We start from the raw sequence: 15,286 nt of genomic DNA on the forward strand, positions 1-15,286 counted from the left end.
TTCAATAATCTTAAATTGTTTGATCTCAGGGAATTTTCCAAAGTCTCAATTTTCCTCTGCATGCTCGTATTGTCATTTATCATAGTTGTATGAATTGTTTGAACTTGAGCTGAATTTTTTTCCCGAGTTTCGACCTTTTCTACAATTTTTTAAATACCATTATTTACTATTTCCATTTCTCCTTCTAGTTTTTTTTTATCTTTGTCTCTAAAGCCTGGGTTTGAGGACACAAAACCTTACCCAGATTAACAATCAAGGCCCAAAGATTTTCCAAAGTAACTTCAGCCGGTTTCTCTTGTAAAAATTGTGGAAAGTTTAAAGTCTGTACCTTGTCTGTTGTGCCATTATCATCAGCTACTTTTTCATTTGCCAAACGAGCTCCTGCATTTTCCCTCGAGGCATACTCTAAATTAAAGAAGTGCACCGCTCCTACATTCTCCTGTTGGTCTCCTCGGGATTCCGATCTCTCACCCTCGATTTCGCCTTCCGGCACATGAAGTAGAGATTGCTCAGGAGAACTTGCACATTGGGGCTGCGGGGGGGGGGGGGGGGGGGGGGGGGGGAGCTCCTTGAACGGGGCTTAGCGTGACCTCAAGCAGGGGCATCGTAGGATCTCCACTCTACCTGGACGCCATCAATATGCCGCCTCCCGTTACTTCTATCACCTCTGTTCTCCGCAAGAAAGATCCAATGGAACCTGGCATTGAAGCTGAGGGCCAGCTTGGGGTCCCAGTAGCCACCGACCTTTCTCTCCGCTTCGGCATTACGAAGAATTAGACCTGAGCCTAGTGCCGAGACAGGATCAAGCCGCCATCTTGGACCCTTGAAAACCCCCTGATTGCTTTCTAAACTAAAGTTGACTCATATTTTGCAGGGAATTCCTCATTCTGACATCCAGTTCATAATGCTAATGATCTCCTGAATCTTTTCCTTGCATAGTCCTCTTCTATCCATTCCATGCACAGGTACAGATGGTAGTATTCCATATTCATTCACCAAGAGAGGGAAACAATTGTCACCAGCTAATCATCTTTACTCTTATCACAAAAGAAGGAAAAAAGCAGCAAGTTACTGTCTTTCTGTTCCTCTTCCCCTTCCCATGAGAGACAGGACTCACATTTCTCAGGATGGAGGTTATGGCTAATGATGGTATGCCAAAGAAGTCCTTCATTTGGTTGAACACATTATTTTGGCCTGATTGTATCATCAGAATCATCATATAAATGAATAAAAGAAAGGTTAACAAAAACAAAACTAAGGCGATACCTTTTTTATTGGACTAAGGTGGTACATTTCTTGATTTGTTCTTGGGATAGATATATAAAACTCTGAACCTAGAGCCTGCATAATAACACTCATTTATTTCATTCATGTGCTTGGGCCTGGTCTTTGCATATTGTGGCTTCTCACTTTACATGGAACAATTTTCCGAGCCCTATACTACTTACCACTATGAAACAGTCATAAACAAGGATCATATTAATATAAAGGATACACAATATCATTGATCATAAAACATTAATCATTGACCAATTTTGAGAACTAATGATTCCATTCATAACTGAGTTTAACCTGCCTGTCTTTTTACAAGTGGTGTACCTTAGTATTTCACCTTGACTAGATTTGAAGTCTGTACGAAAAGACGATTGAGCACATCATGTTAGAGTTCGTTAACCACTGTGACATCAGTATGGCATCTTTTATTTAGCTGCATCTCCATTGGAATAACTGTGGTTTATTATTTTATATATTCTTGGCCAATGACATAAAAAAATCCCTTCCAATTGCAGTCTGTCATTCAAAAAGAATATTTCTGTTAAGAAAAGATGTGAAAATGTAACTACTCAAGTGAAAATTCAATCCTTCACAGTACAGAGCTTCTGCGAAGTCTTTTAAATGACCCTTTTTATCATGGTGCCATGTCTGTACCTTTCTGAATAGTGAAACCTGGTAAGAAAAATAGATATATGTATACAAGTGGCTGAGTAATGTATTACTTGTGTGCAGTTTGTTCTTTTCTGCAAGCTGACCTTATCAAAGAGAAGACACTATATATTGTGACAAGCGGAAGCTTTTTGGAAAGCCTGAATTAGAAATCTAAGAGATTTCTCAGGTATCTTGTTTTAAATACTTATTGTTGAAAATATTGCTTCCTCTTTCAACCACTAGCACAATCTAGAAATGCTTAAGTGGTTCATGTCCACTAAGGAAAATATGGGTTTTGACTGCGTGATTGTGTTTACCCATGGACAACAAAATGGCTAGGTGCTATCTAATTATCTATAGTTCTGCTTGCTCAACCAGAGCATGTTGTGATTTATTTAATAGGTGTTCAAGAAGGACCCATCTTTAGAAAGAACAAAATAATATTTTAGACTGAAAAATTACAAATTAACCCTGTGGTTCACCATTTTGTAGACCACATACTTGTTTACGAAGAAGAAAGTAACATGATATGCAAATTGCTTACTAGTATATATTTTAATTTTATTTCTTCAGTTTTTATATCATGATCCATATAAATGCTCAAGGTGGCATACGTCACAAAATAACAGAAGAATTAACAATAATAGGCACTTTATACCACTATATATGTCTATGACATCCCATTTATTTTTGCTCATGTTTCTCCAATAATAATACCCGAAGCAAGCTAAAATTAAAATTCAGTTGTAGAGGGTGACAGGTTCTGCCTGTTATTATCACTTGGCAGTGATCTCTATTGCTTGTACTCAAACAACAACAGTACAGGCTGTTACTCAAAAGTAAGTAATCTAATACAATAAAGACTGAATAACAGCCCAACACAATCCAACGGGTTGTGTAGAATAAATATGACAAAAATGGGAAATACCCTCAGAAACCAAGGCTCCCACCAAGGTCTAATCAACAAGACACTGTTGTCTAAAAAAGATTTTGTGTCCCTGATCTGATTTCTTTCATGGGGTATATATTCCCTATTTATTTTGTTTAAACTACCGATACTCAAAGATTATTCTTGAAATAACTAAGTCAAAAACATTTCAAGCAACAGCATGACCTACTTTCACTTAGCTCAATAAATGCTGCCTTGACTACCCCACAGCATAATTGCTGATTTTCTTTCACTTTCAACGGGGCCTTTTCAAGAGGAGTCAAGTTATCTTGAAACTAATACCCCCGAAATTATGATTTGATCTAATGGTTCCTGATGAAGCCCTGGTATGGGTGAAACAAATCTGCAAGTAATTGTTTTTGTGAGGATCTCAGGGAGTGTGAGGGCTGGTAATATCAGAGTGGCTCTGAGTGTTGGAGAAATACAACTATTTAAAATTTTAAAAATTAGGAGCAAAACCTTAAATTCAATTTGAAATTTTACAGGCAACCAATGAAGAGATTTCAGCATAGGAGTTACATGGTCATAATGCGATCCCCCTTTGATCACTCTTGCTATAAAGTTTTGAGCGATTTGTAAGGCTCTCAACGAACCAGCTGCAATTCCCATTGATAGGCTGTTGCAGTAGTCTAATAAGGGACATACCCTCGATTAAACTATCTTACGAAAATGATCTGATGTAACAAAGGGTCTAATACATTTCACAATCTTAAGTTTATAAAACAAATTTTCAAAATCATGCTCTGCACTTGTTTTTTCATAGATAATGAGGTATTGAGTTGGACACCTAAATTCCTAGCCTCATTCAATATTGGAGATTCAATTGAATTTATATTGAATTCTTTAGAACAGTCCACTCCAACTGTACCAGATAACAAAAGTATTTGAGTTTTATATTAAGTTTTAAATAGTTACCTTCTATCCACTGTAAATCTTCCCTAGGCATAATCTTAATTTAGAAAAAGAATCTTCAAAAGAAACTTCAATAGGCAGTACAAACTGAATACCATCAGTGTACAATTTATATTGTACATCAAGACATTGTAACAGCATATATAATGATATAAGAAAACGGTTGAAAAGTACTGCAGACAGGCAAGATCTTTGAGGAACACCCGTTGAGTAAGCTACCAATTCTGATTTCTCTAAGTTATTAAATACACATAACCTTCTGTTCGAAAGAAAGGAATGGAACCAACATAATACAGTACCGGCTAATCCTACAGATTGAAGCTGGTTCGGTAAAATGTTTTGATCAACGATGTCAAACATTGCAGAGATACCTAAAGTAACAAGCAAAAACTTTGTCCCTTTGTCAAAACCAAACACCATCTAATAAGGACATTAACAATGTCTCACTATCATGATTTTAAATAGATGTTGGTCTAGGATTCCCTGTTCTTTAAAAAAAATCATCTAATTGCTGAAACACAGCACACTCTATTACTTTAGTAAAAAAAAGGTACTGAAGAAATGTGGTCAAAATTATCAATATTCATGTGGTCCAATTTTTAAGTAAAGGTTTCACAGCTTCTACTTTCAGTGCAGATGGCAATACTTCCTCAACTAAAGATGCATTAATATAGAATAATAAGAAAGGGACTTTCAAAGCCTTAACTGTAAATGGATGAACATGATCTAATTTATAAACTGAGTTGTTAACATGAGTCAAGGTCTTTTCTAATTGAGCTTTGGATAAGATGGAAAATTCAGACCAAGAGTGAACATCATTTATAGGTTATTATATATTTAAACTGGAAGGGGAGCATTCTGAAATTGTGAAACAATCTTCTCAACTTTAGAGCAAAAACCATTAGCAAAATCCTGAGGGGAAATCATTTGTTTTTGAGTATGTACTGATGTCAGTTTCTTTACTATTGAAGTAGAGGAGTGTGGTAGCCGTGTTAGTCCACTCTTAAGGTTATCAATAGAAATCAAACAAAATAAAACATGGAAAAAAAATAAAATGATACCTTTTTTATTGGACATAACTTAATACATTTCTTGATTAGCTTTCGAAGGTTGCCCTTCTTCGTCAGATTGGAAATAAGCAAATGTGCTAGCTGACAGTGTGGGAGGATGGGGGTGGGTAGGAGGTATGCATTGGGACATCAAAGCATATCATTGATATTCTAACAGGATGGGTGTGGATAGGTGAGGGGTGGGGTGGGGTGATCAACAGAGACATACAACTTTATGGTTTATAATAGGCTAGGAACCCCAGATCCTTGTTAAGTCCTTTCTGTTGCTTGTTAAAATATTCAATCATTCTGACTTCAAAGGTCTTATGTTCTTGTATGGTTTTAAAGTTACCTTTCAGGATTCTCACTGTGAAGTCACTGGTACAGTGTCCTGGTCCTGTAAAATGTTGACCAACAGGTGTGGGAACCCTACTGGCACCAGTATTGTTCATGTGATGTCTATGTAAATTGAATCTTGTCTTAAGCATCTGGCCTGTTTCTCCAATATAGCATCCTTCGTTACATTTTTTACACTGAATGATATATACCACATTGGAAGATGAGCAAGTGAAAGATCCCTTTATGTTGAATATCTTTCCTTTGTGGATGACTTTGGGGTCCTGTGAAATATTTTGGCATAGTTTGCAACTGGATAAATTACAGGGAAGTGTGCCCTTCTGTTCCTTTTCAGTCTGTGATGGAAGTTTACTTCTGATTAGCTTGTGTTTTAAGTTGGGTGGCTGTCGGAAGGCCAGTACTGGTGGGGATGAGAATATCTCTTTCAGTAATTCATCCTCCTGGAGTATAAGTTGTAGATCTCTTATGATTTTCCTCAGTTTTTCCAGCTCTGGATTGTATGTCACTACAAGGGGGATTCTGTCTGTGGATTTTTTCTCCTTGTACTGTAGCAGATTCTCCCTGGGTGTTTTGAGGGAGGAGGCAATATTCTTGGAGATTATTTTGGGGTTGTAGCCTTTCTGTTTGAAGGATGCAGTCAGGCTTTTAAGGTGTCTGTCTCTGTCCCCTGGGTCAGAGCAGATACGGTGGTATCTTGTGGCTTGGCTGTAAATGATGGATCTTTTTGTATGTGAAGGATGGAAGCTGGAGTTGTGGAGGTAGCTGCATCTGTCTGTGGGTTTCTTGTATATAGATGTTTGTATACAGCCATCACTGATTGAGACCGTGGTGTCCAAAAAAATTGACTTTTTCCGGGGAGTAGTCAATTTTGAATCTGATTGTAGGATGGTATGTATTGAAGGCAGAATAAAATTGTTTCAGAGTTTCTTCACCCTCCGTCCAAATCATAAAAATGTCATCGATGTACCGGTAGTATTTTAGAGGTTTGGTCTGGTGTGTATTCAGAAATGTCTCTTCCAGCTCAGCCATAAAAAGGTTGGCATATTGGGGTGCTGTCCTGGTGCCCATCGCAGTGCCCATTATTTGTAGATAGATATCATTGTTAAAGCGGAAGTAGTTGTGAGTTAAAATGAATTTCATTAATTTTGTAATAGTTTCTGGTGAGTATTGATGGTCCAGTGTGGATTTTTTTAGGAGTCTTCCTCATGCAGCTATGCCATCCGCATGTGGAATGTTGCTGTATAGTGATTCTACATCCATCGTGACCAGAAGGGTGTTAGGTGGTAGTTGCTTGATATTTTTCAATTTATTCAGAAAGTCTATGGTGTCTTGTATGAAACTGTTAGTTTTGTGTACGAGAGGTTTCAGAATTCCCTCTATGAATCCAGATATTTCTTCCGTGAGTGTGCCAATACCTGATATACAGTGGGGGAAATAAGTATTTGATCCCTTGCTGATTTTGTAAGTTTGCCCACTGACAAAGACATGAGCAGCCCATAATTGAAGGGTAGGTTATTGGTAACAGTGAGAGATAGCATATCACAAATTAAATCCGGAAAATCACATTGTGGAAAGTATATGAATTTATTTGCATTCTGCAGAGGGAAATAAGTATTTAATCCCTCTGGCAAACAAGACCTAATACTTGGTGGCAAAACCCTTGTTGGCAAGCACAGCGGTCAGACGTCTTCTGTAGTTGATGATGAGGTTTGCACACATGTCAGGAGGAATTTTGGTCCACTCCTCTTTGCAGATCATCTCTAAATCATTAAGAGTTCTGGGCTGTCGCTTGGCAACTTGCATCTTCAGCTCCCTCCATAAGTTTTCAATGGGATTAAGGTCTGGTGACTGGCTAGGCCACTCCATGACCCTAATGTGCTTCTTCCTGAGCCACTCCTTTGTTGCCTTGGCTGTATGTTTTGGGTCATTGTCATGCTGGAAGACCCAGCCACGACCCATTTTTAAGGCCCTGGCGGAGGGAAGGAGGTTGTCACTCAGAATTGTACGGTACATGGCCCCATCCATTCTCCCATTGATGCGGTGAAGTAGTCCTGTGCCCTTAGCAGAGAAACACCCCCAAAACATAACATTTCCACCTCCATGCTTGACAGTGGGGACGGTGTTCTTTGGGTCATAGGCAGCATTTCTCTTCCTCCAAACACGGCGAGTTGAGTTCATGCCAAAGAGCTCAATTTTTGTCTCATCTGACCACAGCACCTTCTCCCAATCACTCTCGGCATCATCCAGGTGTTCACTGGCAAACTTCAGACGGGCCGTCACATGTGCCTTCCGGAGCAGGGGGACCTTGCGGGCACTGCAGGATTGCAATCCGTTATGTTGTAATGTGTTACCAATGGTTTTCGTGGTGACAGTGGTCCCAGCTGCCTTGAGATCATTGACAAGTTCCCCCCTTGTAGTTGTAGGCTGATTTCTAACCTTCCTCATGATCAAGGATACCCCACAAGGTGAGATTTTGCGTGGAGCCCCAGATCTTTGTCGATTGACAGTCATTTTGTACTTCTTCCATTTTCTTACTATGGCACCAACAGTTGTCTCCTTCTCACCCAGCGTCTTACTGATGGTTTTGTAGCCCATTCCAGCCTTGTGCAGGTGTATGATCTTGTCCCTGACATCCTTAGACAGCTCCTTGCTCTTGGCCATTTTGTAGAGGTTAGAGTCTGACTGATTCACTGAGTCTGTGGACAGGTGTCTTTCATACAGGTGACCATTGCCGACAGCTGTCTGTCATGCAGGTAACGAGTTGATTTGGAGCATCTACCTGGTCTGTAGGGGCCAGATCTCTTACTGGTTGGTGGGGGATCAAATACTTATTTCCCTCTTGCAGAATGCAAATAAATTCATATACTTTCCACAATGTGATTTTCCGGATTTAATTTGTGATGTGCTATCTCTCACTGTTACCAATAACCTACCCTTCAATTATGGGCTGCTCATGTCTTTGTCAGTGGGCAAACTTACAAAATCAGCAAGGGATCAAATACTTATTTCCCCCACTGTAATTGGTCTGTCAGGGTTTCCCGGTTTGTGGATCTTGGGTAGCATGTAGAATATGCCCACAGCAGGCTGGTTTGGTATGAGTTTCTTCAGGTGAGGTTGCGCTTGTGTAGGAAATGTTTTGATAAGGTCTTTCAGCTGTTTTGTGTAATCCTGTGTGGGGTCCTCAGTTAGTTTCCTGTAGTATCTATTGTCTGAGAGCTGTCTGTGCCCCTCTTCAATGTATTTTTGTATGTCCATAATTACCACTGCGCCTCCTTTGTCTGCGGGTTTGATGATAATGCGTTCGTTAGTTTGTAGGGTTCTTATGGCCGCTCTTTCTGGTGGGGTAAGATTGTACAGGATTCTCTTTTGTTTGTTGGAAAGTTGGGATTTCACCCTATGTCTGAAACTTTCTATGTAATTATCCAGCTTGTAGTTTTGTCCCTCCTGTGGGGTGAAATAAGTGTTCTTTTGTTTAAGACTGTATTCCGGTTTGTTTGGTGTCCCTTTATTATAGAAATGTGTTTTAAGGCGCATTTTTCTAAAGAATTCTTCTAGGTCTGAGTATAGTTGGATTTCATCTAGTTTCCTGGATGGGCAGAATGAGAGCCCTTTGGATAGCACGTAGACCTCATGCTGTGATAATTGATGGTTCGAGAGGTTCATTATCCCCGTTTGGTTTGCATCTGTAAAGGTGTGATCAGTATTCCCTGGTTTGTTTGGGCTCTGATTTTCACATGCCTCAAATGTGTATCCAAGTGTCTCCAAGGTGTCTGGGGATGTTGGTTCTGCAGAGCTGTAGCTATTCAAGGATAAGCACTTTCTCTCTCTTTGATTTTGAAGACGAGAATATAGCTTTATTTCCTTTTTGCGGATATCAATGTATTGTTTTTCTCCTTGGATGTTATGTAGGTCCTCTTTAAGTTGGTTCACAAGGTGTGGATGTAATTCCTCCATGTTCCTCATGATTACATCCCTTTGGGTTTGTATTATTCTTTTTTTCTTGTAGAGTTGATGTATAAGTTCATTTCTTAGTTTCTGACTAGTGCGTTTGCAGAGTTTCTCTGCATAGTCACACGCTAATCAGAAGTAAACTTCCATCACAGACTTAAAAGGAACAGAAGGGCACACTTCCCTGTAATTTATCCAGTTGCAAACTATGCCAAAATATTTCACAGGACCCCAAAGTCATCCACAAAGGAAAGATATTCAACATAAAGGGATATGCTTTGATGTCCCCATGCATACCTCCTACCCACCCCCATCCTCCCACCCTGTCAGACTGTCATAGTAATGCTTGAATGTTTTCACTTATATACACCGTCAGCTAGCACATTTGCTTATTTCCGATCTGACGAAGAAGAGCAACCTTCGAAAGCTAATCAAGAAATGTATTAAGTTATGTCCAATAAAAAAGGTATCATCTTATTTTCTTTTCCATGTTTTATTTTGTTTGATTTCTATTTACTATTGAAAAAAGTTATTTTGTTGATGATTGAGCTTCCTCTATATTTTTATTAAAACAAGACTTTTGTGCTTCCAATCTAGTAGGCTCAGGGCCACCAAGGGGGGGGGGGGGGGGGGGACAGGGGGGACAGAATTCCCGGGGCCTGGGCCTCTAAGAGGGGCCCGGCGCTGCAGTCCCACCTGCCACCGCCACCGGGCCCCTTCCACAGGAACCCCTGCCAACAGAAGTGCTGTCTTCTGACTCCGGCGTGCGTGGCCCACACAGATGCGCTCCTCTCAGCTGATCTTCCCTGCACAGTACAGCGAAGATCAGCTGAGAGGAGCACGTCTGTGTGGGCCGTGCACGCCGGAGTCAGAAGACAGCACTTCTTCTGGCGGGGGTTCGGGTGGAAGGGGCCCAGCCCGGTGGCAGAGGCGGGTGGGACTGTGGCGCCAGACCCCCTCGGGGGGGGGGGGGGGGTGACAACCTGGGGGTGGTAGCAGTGGGGGCAGGGCCCAGGGGGCATGGCCGGGGGCCCAGGGCGGCCTTGTCCCGAGCCCGGCCCAGTCTCTTGGCGGCCCTGAGTAGGCTCTCTCTGTCTGTCTAAGATGACTCTTTTTATTTTTTAATTGAGCATTATACCAAGGCACATGATTTAACCTGGATACCATACAAGGATGAGTTGGAGCAATTTCATCTAAGGTATCTATTAAATTACTATTCCAGTTTTCAATAAAATGAATGCCATCTTTCACAACACAATTCTTTTCCAAATTTACTTGTAATGTCTTTCATAAGTCAGACAGTTCATAATGACCTCTAACCATTAATTCAATCTTTTGATCATTAGGTGGAGAAAAATTCTCAATAGAAAAACTAAAATGAATCAAAGAATGATCAGACTTAATTTATGCTGCTTGAAAACACATGGTCCAGGGGGAGGGGAGGGGGTGATTGCAATCTAAAAAAAAACAAGATTAAACAAATGCCCACTGGAATGAGTTTTTCCCCTGAGATGCTGTGACCAACTTAAAAATCCAAAAAAAATTAATAAAATTTAATAAAACATCATCTTGCAAAATATTATCAACTTTCAAATTAAAATCACCCAATAACTCAACAAAAGATGAACAGTCAGATTGCAAAATCCGAGAAGCACAATAAAAGAACAAAATATTAATCATAGGGGATATTAATTAATAATAAATCAAGACCTGAAATCATTCGTAAATCTTTTTTCACAAAGGAAAAACTATCATGATAGATTATCAATACTCTTTCTCCAATTTTACCTAGTCTAGGTTGAGAAAGAACTAAATATGAAGGGGGACAAAGTTGGTTCAAAATAATTAGATCCTCAGGTTTCAACCAGGTTTCAGTGATACATATAAAATTGAGAGCAACATCAGTCATCAAGTTGTAATTAGTACGGATTTTGTTCCATACAGATCTAGCATTAACTAACAATACATTTAAAGTGGTTACAACCCTAACCACAGATGAGTACAGAAATATCTTTAATAAATCTGAAGGCAGGACATTCAAGTCTCTCTTATGAATATTTGTTGCTGTGCTAATACAAAGTAATAATAAATAATCAATCAAGAATAATATTAGAAAAACAATACAACAATCTTCATTAATTTCATTTAAGCCACACTGAGCCCGCAAATAGGTGGGAAAATGTGGGATACAAATGCAATAAATAAATTTCATTTTATTTATTAGTTCTTATACCCCATATTATCCAAAGTTTGGGTCAACGTGGCTTACAGTGAACAGGTAAGTTTACATAAAACAAGAGCTATCAATTGGGCTAGGGTATATAACTGTACCCATATATAGGTGTCCCCTTCATCCGTAAGGGCTATGGTAGTGGTGTACAGTTGTAGGTTGTGGGTTTTGGGGGGCTCTGCACACAATTTAAGGGAGCTATTTATGAAGTCCACTGCAGTGCCCCCAGAGTGCCCGGTTGGTGTCCTGGCATGTCAGGGGGACCAGTTCACTACAATGCTGGCTCCTCCCACGTCCAAATGGCTTGCATTAGGACGTTTTTGACATGGATGTCTTTGGTTTCGAAAATCGCCGAAAGTCAGAAATGTCCATGTCTAGGGACATCCAAATCTCACTGGAGGCCAAGGTAGCAAAACAAAAGCTCTCCTATTTTGGGCACATCATATGAAGTAAGTACCTTGAAAAATACATCATGCTTAGAATGGTTAGAGGCAAAAGAAATAGAGGCCACCCAAGAATTCACTGGATAGATACTATCAAGGAAGATACTGGAATGAACATAGCAGAACTGAAAGAAGCTGTGAGAGATCAGAAGGCATAATTTTCAAATTAGCGTGTGAGCCCTTACCGACACCTATTTAGTAGGCAGAAAGGCTCATGCACTAAAAATGTGCTAATTGGTTGGCATGTGGCAATGTAGCTGTGCTCCCAAACATGTCCCAACACTAAAAAATACAAAACTGGGGAAGTGTGCTCAGATGCCTGAACTACTGCAGGGTGCCTGAACGTGCCCCGCAGTAGTGCATTTTGGCACATGGGAAGCATGTGGTAGTGCTTACCACTGTTTAGTAAAAGGACCCCGTAGTCTGATGCTCCAGGCAGCCTTATCAAAAGGGTTGCTGCATCAAATAAGACTCCTTCACCCTTCCTCACTCACTACTCCTCCATACAGAAAACCCTCCTCCAGGTCCTGACAAGGCCCCAACTCCCAACAAGGCTTTCCACCTAATGTACCCTTGAGAATGGATATTATTTATTTATTATTTATGTTAATTTATATACCGTATCTTATTGCATCTGCAAAACAGAACGGTTTACATATATATAAAAAAATTGGTATATACAAATAAACAGACATAGGAATTCCATTCATGACAGGAAAGCACAGCAATCAAGATAAACTACATAATAAATCAATACAAGTTAAAAATCTAATATCCAGTTAAGCTATCCCATTTTTCTTTGTCTTTTTGACCTTATCTTATTATGCTAAGTTCTGTTCTACGTAGCTTATAAAGAGAAAGGTTTTCAGAAGTTTTCGGTAATGGAGATAAGATTTCTCTAATCTGATCTCCTTTGGAAGGCTATTCCAAAGGGAGGGTGACAGGTAGAAAAAAGCCGATCTCCGTGTAGATTCCCACCTAGCCTTAGTAAGAGGGGGAATGACTAACCTGTTATCTGTTAGGGATCTGAGAGTTCGCATAGCGGTGTAGGGGATTGTTAAATTCGACAAGTAGCTAGGGTTTAATGTGTGAAAGGCTTTGTGTGTCAGGACAAGAGCCTTAAACTTTATTCTTGCTTCGACCGGGAGCCAGTGCAGATGATGCAATAAAGGTGTTGCTCGATCATCCCTCCGGGCCCTACAGATCATACGTGCTGCTGTATTTTGAATTCTTTGTAATCGCTTTAAGTTTGCTTGAGTAATCCCAGCATATACAATGTTACAGTAGTCTAAACGTGAAGTAATATATGCCGATGTCAGCGTTTTGAGAGAGTCCTTACTTATTGAATTTCTGACTGACCGAAGCCGTCTCAGATGAAAGAAAGATTTTTTCACTACATCGGATACTTGTTCCTCAAAGGTCAATGCGGAATCAATAATGACCCCGAGATATCTAAAAGACTTAACTGTTGGAATATTCTGACCAAATAGCACAGGTACCACAGAGGGATATGTGCCTTGCCCTACTATCCAAGATGTAGTAGTCTTATCCGGGTTCAGTACCAGCTGATGTGTTGTCAACCAGTCTGCTACTTTATCCAAGCATATTTGAATGGGTGTAAGATCTATGTTCGATGGTCTAACATAATGGATAAGCAAAAAATTATCTGCATATGAGTAAAAACTTATACCCATTGTTTGAATGAGGAGCGCCAGGGGACTGATGAATAGGTTGAACAGTAGTGGAGATAAGACCGAGCCCTGAGGAACTCCACATGATAAGTTGTAGGATCTAGAATAGGATTGCTGCTGAACTACTTTAAATGAACGATTCGTTAGGAAGGATATAAACCATTTCATAGTTGTCCCTGAAATACCAATCTCACTCAATCTATCAATGAGTAAGTTGTGATTGATTAGGTCGAAGGCCGCAGACAAATCTAATGAAACTACCAGGGCAATATAACCGAGTTCTAATTTTGCATGGATTTCACTTAACAGTGAAGTCAGAATAGTCTCTGTACTGTGACCTTTCCTGAAACCCGATTGTCTGGGATGTAACAAATTTTTTGAATCTACATAAGTTTGCAAATGTCTAAATATTACTGTCTCTATAACTTTGGATAGAAAAGGAAGATTAGAGACTGGTCTATAGTTAGAAGGTAATAAGGGATCCAATGAGGCTTTCTTTAGACTAGGTTTTACTAGCGCTTCTTTCAAAATAGTGGGAACTATCCCATCAGAAAGGCTCAACATGACAATTGAGTACATAAACTGCTGGACTTCTAGCGAGTATTTTTTCAACCATGCAGAAGGTATAGGATCCAACGAACTATAAGTAGGAGATAAACCTGCAACCAAGGTATATAATGATTCGGCAGACGGAATTTCAAAATCCTTCCAAGGTACCAATAGTTGTGAACTTGGGGAGTTGTCAGAATGACCGAGCCTTGGTACCCTTGGGAAGAGGGCTCTTAGTTTCTCGATTTTAGAGCTAAAGAACTTTGCTAGAGTTTCAGAGTCAATAGTAGGCGATTCTCTCTTTTCGTTAGTTATTGTTGTCAAACGTTTCATAATTTGAAACAGTTTTTTCTGCGAACTGGCTGCTTCTTTTATCTCTTTTGAGAAGTACGTAGTTTTAGCATCCTTTAATTGTGATAAATAGTATTTTTTACACTGTTTGCACTTTTCTTGTAATTCTGCGATCTTATGCTTACGCCATTGGCGTTCAGCTCTACGTACCTGTTGTTTACATAATTTTAATCCTGGATGGTACCAAGGTTGGGATACCATCACCCCACCCCAAAGATCCTCTAGGATATGCCAGGGCTTTCCTTGATGTTTAGCAGATTGGGTAGAAGTGATCCCAGTCACTCTTGCCCGGCCCTGGGTTAAGTATTAAGCAAAATAAGTACATGTTTAGGGCACCAAGAGAAGGGAGCACCACAGAGTTTTTCCCCTAGTTATCATGCCCTTAACTCCACTGCTGTCTGCCATACTCATTATCCAACATGAATTTCAATGTCTAATCATTATAAAAATATACTGGTATGTTTTGTTTCATACATAACGATATTTTTCAGCACTTATTGAGTCTTAATGTCTTGCCAGTTAAGCAATAGAAGGGCCAAGGGGCACCATTGTTGGGCTGTGCTTGGGGCATCAGTTGGCTTTAATTTAGCCCTACTCCTGCTTCACTGGGTGCTGGGTTCAAAATGGAACTGGTGACCCCCTAGAGGTAGTCTCATGGCACTATCACTAGGGGTCAAGCTGTTACATAAGGGGAGATCTGGGGTATCTTTGAAGTCATCAGATGCAGTGCTTTTTTTGTGCCGGTACGCAACGGTACGGCGTACAGGCACCTTTTTTTGCCCGCCCCGCCCCCCCCCCCCGCGACACTCCGGGTGAGTCCTGCACTTAGTTTTTTTTTTTTAAGACTCAGAACGCGTGAACGATGCAGCCGGCAGCGATTG

The sequence above is a fragment of the Microcaecilia unicolor genome, chromosome 2, assembly GCF_901765095.1.
Source record: "Microcaecilia unicolor chromosome 2, aMicUni1.1, whole genome shotgun sequence".
Taxonomy (NCBI): domain Eukaryota; kingdom Metazoa; phylum Chordata; class Amphibia; order Gymnophiona; family Siphonopidae; genus Microcaecilia; species Microcaecilia unicolor.